The sequence below is a fragment of the Diabrotica virgifera genome, chromosome 5, assembly GCF_917563875.1.
Source record: "Diabrotica virgifera virgifera chromosome 5, PGI_DIABVI_V3a".
In the NCBI taxonomy this organism is placed as follows: domain Eukaryota; kingdom Metazoa; phylum Arthropoda; class Insecta; order Coleoptera; family Chrysomelidae; genus Diabrotica; species Diabrotica virgifera.
The window spans coordinates 127068882-127074881 of record NC_065447.1 but is presented as its reverse complement, the minus strand read 5'-3'; positions in this window follow the sequence as shown (position 1 = coordinate 127074881).

Genomic DNA, 6000 nt, shown 5'->3' with positions numbered 1-6000 from the left:
TTTTTATTTGCTAAGCATTTTCTATACCATATTTATATATTAATTTCGGCAGTAAATTGATACAGACAGATTACTCAGGTGGTTTTTGGGGTTTCTGAACAAGAATGTCACATTAGAACAGATCTTTACCTAGTGCTCGAGGTGACTGATATACACGCCGTATTCTTAAATTTCGAGACTTTCAGATACTAAAGTGATGCAAGTAGATTATTCGAAGAGTTTTGTGGTTGCTGAACTGAATACGCCATCAGAATCGACCCCGAAAAACTCTCTTAAATTCGAGATCAGTCACCCTGGGCGCCAGGTGCTCCGAGGGTCGGCTGTAATGTCATATTCGTGTTCGGCCATCCCAAAAACCATCGACTATTCTGTTTTTTTTAATTTATTGCCGATATCCCACGAAACTCCAGATGACGTGCCTTAGCAGCAACTCTGGGCACTAGATGATTCTGAGGTCGGTTCTGCTTGCGTATTCGTAACTCCATAAACCTCCCAAATAACAAAATTTTGCCCTTCATACACTGATTTTGACAGGTTTATGCACTTTTGGATGCATGTTATGCACTAAAATGCAATTTCCACCCATTTTTATATTATACACCTTTTCCTGATGTTATCCTGAACACAATGCAAAAAGTTGCAAGTAGATAGATGCTGTATTTAAAAATCGATTTATTCTGGTGTTGTTAGTGTTAGTACATTTTGCTATCAAATATAGGAAACAATATCAGGATAATATCTACAATATCAGGATAATATCTACAACTAACAACATACAGGGTGTCCAGAAACTCTAACAAATGACGACCGGAGATTCCTCAGATAATTTTAAGGCAATTTAACACAATTCACCTAATCTGAAAATGCTTCCTAAGGCAGATTAAAATAACATAAAACGTGAAACATGAGACGTGAAACATGAAACTTGAAATAAGAAACAAATAAATTGTGAAAAAACATTTGATTTCATGTGATATACTAATCGAAGAAACAAAAATAAAATTTGTATAGTAGACAATGGAAAGTTATGACGAGGTCGTTGCTGTCATGGCAAACCTTTATTACTGTCTAAGGGAGGCCGCAGATCAAAGAAACGTGAAATAAAACCATAAAACGTAAAACATGAAACAAAATGAATTGTGAAGGACGAAACCGTTTCATATTAAATACTAATCAAAGAAACAAAATGAAAATTTGTATAGCCAACAATGGAAAGTACTGATGACGAGGTTGTTCCTCTTGTGGCAACTTTTTACTACTGCCCAACATCATAACCATAGTACGTATTTGGTTGCAAACGAACTAAGTAATCATCTTCCCAAATTTAAATCATTTTATAGACTGAGTATTCAAACATCTACATTGTTTTATTGTGGGTCCTGGTTTAAAGAAAACTGATATTTTCTTATCATTACCTATTCGAGTACCTCTCCAGGTTATAATTGTACAACTCTTCGTTCTACTTTACAGCAGAAACCAATGCAATATTAAATTCTTGGTCGGAATTCATATTATGCACGTAATTAACTGTCCAAAACAATGAAACTGAAACCGAAAAATACAACAGGATCTCTTTCCTGAAACAGATTTCACCAAGATAAAAATGTTTTATGTGCATGAATCACACTCGCTTCTTGTGTGTGCGGACTTCTATTTGGTTAGCTGTGTTTTATTTTCATGAAACGTGTTTTACGTTTCATGTTTTATGTTTCATGTTTCTTTGGTGTGGGGCCTCTCGAAGATAAAAAAGTTTCAGGCACATGAATCACACTCGTTTCATTGGTGGGCGTACTTTTAAATAGACGGAGGCCTATGACCACTGACCAGTACTAGAAATTCTCAATTGATAAAATCGATTCATCTCTGGAAGAGAAATAAACGTAGCAGTTTTCGTTTTTCTAAATAGAATTTTTCTAAATTCTTTTAAACTCAAAAAACCAAAAAACGAAAAATTTTTCACATCGATTTTTCTAGAACACTGCGTATTCTTCTGAAATAAAGGAAAAGTACCTTTTAGTACAAAACTATCCCAGAATTCAATAATCCAGTGTCAGAGATGCTTAAAAGTTAGACAGAAAAGTTATTCGATAATATATCTGTTTCTGTACCCAAACGGACCCCTATGACCGGTACTAAAAATTGACAATTGATAATTGACATTTGACAATTGACCTCTGGAAGATAAATAAGTGTACCAGTTTTCGTTTTTCCAAATAAAAGCGTTCTGCAGCTATTTTAAAGAAACTAATTACAAGACTTCGATATGCTTCTTCTAGACGAAGCATATCGAAGTAGAGGTCGTCCGCCAACCAGATGGTCTGATGACATTTGTAAAGTTGTAAACGGTTTTAAATTAGTGTTTTTTAAGCATACTCGACATGGTATGACTCAAGAAAAATGTGATGATATGAATATGTTTGTATAACACCCTGAAATAATTTTACAGACAGATAATTTAATTTTTTTATACGAAATAACTATACAACCATCCTGCCCCTTTGAAAATAGATTTATATTAACCTTCTTGAGATATGTGCGAAATGGCATGACTTAGAAAATCGTGTAATTTTCCACGAATTTTCTTACAAATTTTTTAACTATATATAGTAAAAAAGGTGTAACTAAACATCCTGCCATTTTGCATAATGTATACTGAAATTATTTATTTTGTAACAAAATTTATTTTATGACTTAGAAAATCACGGAACCAGAGTGAAAATTTTATACAAAATTTTCCAAGAAACAAGTGCAGTTAAACATTAGGTGACGTCATGCCAATATTTTTTTTGGTCATTTTGAAATAAATATAATTAATTTATTAAGTTGGCAGGACTTAGAAAATCATGAAAATTTCATTATTTTCATTACATGTTTGTATATATGTATACTCCCTTAGTCCTTTTGCGACCGTCCTGCCCAAAAAATTTTCTTCATAAAATAGATAGTATCCTCTTATTCTATGGATATGGCAGGACTTAAAAATTCATCGCAACTCCCAATTTTTTTATTCATGGAAAATCTAATTTTCACAGGAAAATGTCACAGGAAACCCGTGGATTTTTCCACAAATTGTAAGTACCTTCTCTAACCTTCCAGTATTGCAAAGGGCAGGACTTAGAAAATCGTGGTTGAACTTCTGTTAATATCTCCCGGTTTAAGGGTGTCAAAGTTAAACTATTTTTTTATTTATTATTGAATATTTCCTGACAGGTATGAGATAACAACATGAAATTTGGCATGTTGGGGTTTTTGGATCGAGAAAACTAAATTCCCTACCAAAAATTATGTATTGCCCAGAGGGCGCCACATACGCCTTTCAGTACTCATTTATTACGTTCAATTTTTTTTATCCCTCACTCTGTATAATTTTGACATTAAAATTTTTATTCTCCTATTAGTTTTACTTAAAAAAGGTATACTTTTTCATCTCTCTAAACTCAACCGTTTTCGAGATAAACGCATTTTAAATAGGCGATACACCATCATTTTTAGCATAATATCATTGTAGTTACACCCGAAAAATAACTTAAAACCATAAAATTATCCAAAAATGTATCGCAAATTTCTTTATATGAATTTGCGATGCAATGACATAAATTTGAGAAATGGCACAATTATTATGGTTTTAAGTTATTTTTCGGGTGTAACTACAATGATATTATACTAAAAATGAAGGTGTATCACAGGTTTAAAATGCGTTTATCTCGAAAACGGTTTAGTTTAGCGAGATGAAAGAAGTATACCTTTTTTAAGTAAAACTAATAGGAAAATAAAAATTTTACTGTCCAAATTATACAGAGTGAGGGATAAAAAAATTGAAAGTAATAAATGAGTGCTGAAAGGCGTATGTGGCTCCCTCTGGGCAATACATAGTTTTTGGTTGAGAATTTAGTTTTCTCGACCCAAAAAACTTCCACATACCAAATTTCATGTTTTTATCTCATACCTGTCAGGAAATATTCAATGATAAATAAAAAAAAAGTTTAACTTTGACACCCTGTATCTCGGTTATTATTAACTTTGGTACTAAGGTAAGTCAGCTTAAATCGGCCTATTTTAACCTCAGGAACCTGAGGTTAAGCTATGGCCCATTCTTTACCAAACCAAACACCCTGTATTTATAAAAGTAGATCAAAATTCTTTAATTGCTAAAAGGGAAAACCCTGTAATTGGGTGTGTACCATACTTTCTTTTTAAACAATTTTTTAATGGTAGGAGGTAGGGCCCCACAACAATTCTGCCCAGGGGCCCCCACTGCTTAAATCCGGCTCTGCATCATCCATCTGGGCGTGATGACGTAATCGACTATTTTTTTAAATGATAATAGGTCGTGTGCTAGTTCATTTGAAAGGTTATTCAATTCTCTATTCAGTAATATAAACATAAACATAATTATTTATACAGGGTGTCCTAGTCCTGTATATATGTTAATATGTTACCGGCCAAACCCGATTTCAGGGCAAACTAGTTCTAGACAAACTAGAACGCGTTAAGATAAACTGGCTTACCAAGTATTTGAGGTAGTTTCCATATGCATAGAAACTTAGTTCAAATACTTTGTAAACGTTAAGATGTTTAATTTTTTGCATAAAAACGGCACCGCATAAAAAAAAAGGCAAGAAAGATTTTTTTGTCGTAAGTTGAACGAGGAATTCCAAAATGATTTTTAGTTTGACATATCTCAGTGGCGTACTATTTTTTTCATAAAAAAATTCAGACCATTACCCGTACGCGCGCCAATGATGAATATAAAATTCTTCTGTTACCTGTAAAGGAGATCATTTTAAACATTTCTTGCAGCTTGTATTAGTAATATTTTCTGTTATTGTTCTAGTTTAGTATTATTATATTGGATAGTTCATGATGAATTTTTCTGCATAAAAACGGTGAACCATATGAAAAAAAGGCAAGATAGGTTTTTGATCATAAATTAGACGTGGAATTTAAAAATAATTTCTAATTCGAAATATCTCAGTGGCGTACTATTTTTTCTTTAAAATAATTCAGACCATTGCCCGTAGGCGCGCCAATGATGAATACAAAATTCTTAATTGTATGTCATAAAATTCGTAATAACTACTTCCTAAAACTCACCAAATTAAATTTTCATAGCTCAACTGGTCTTAGAGCAATAAATAAATTGGCAGTTTGAAATAAAAATTTCAACACCCCGTATCTCCGAAACTAAGCATTTGCTGACATATGTTTATAGAGCAAACTGGCATTAATTTTTCATATAGAATTAGCCGTTAAAATGTTTCATACTTATTTACTAACACCCTGTATAATTATTAGGTACTGCTCTAATACTTTTATTCCAAACGTCAGGAATCCAGGAATAATAATAATTGTTGACATGGGAGGTCAAATGGCAAATGGCAAAATGTAATTCAAAACGTAAAATAAGCGCAAAAGTTTTTCAAATATTGTGGCTTTATTAGAAGAGATTTTGTTGTGCATTTGTGCACACTTATTTGGAAGTTAATATTGTATGCCCATACGAAGCCCAAATCCACTTCTCCTTAATCTTCTTTCTATTATTTCTGTCACTTGTTGGTACTTATTCCCTTTGTTCTGGTTCTTCCCAGGGCCTTGATGGAGTTATTCCTTTCATCATAAATACGGGTGCCTCTTTTGTTTTCATGTGAGGAACGAAGTATACTCTTCTATTTCTAGCACTTTTCTATCCCAATATGTATGTTGGCCATTCGATGTTTCGCGTAAACATTTTGTGACCTCTTTTATAATTCTCTCTGAATGGTTGCTCTGTGGATGACATAAGTATACTTAAGAGAGAACAATTTCTTTTATCTTAAAACACTGATTTCTTTGAGCTATCTTTCTTAAAAGTTACCATATCATATTAACTTAAACATACCGCTTCACATATAAAGAAACGAGTTTTTTAAACACAACTCGATAATTTCTTACAAATAAGTTCTTCAATACTAAGAAATGCATTAATGGTTACATTTTAATTGTCTTATCCTAAAGTTTTTG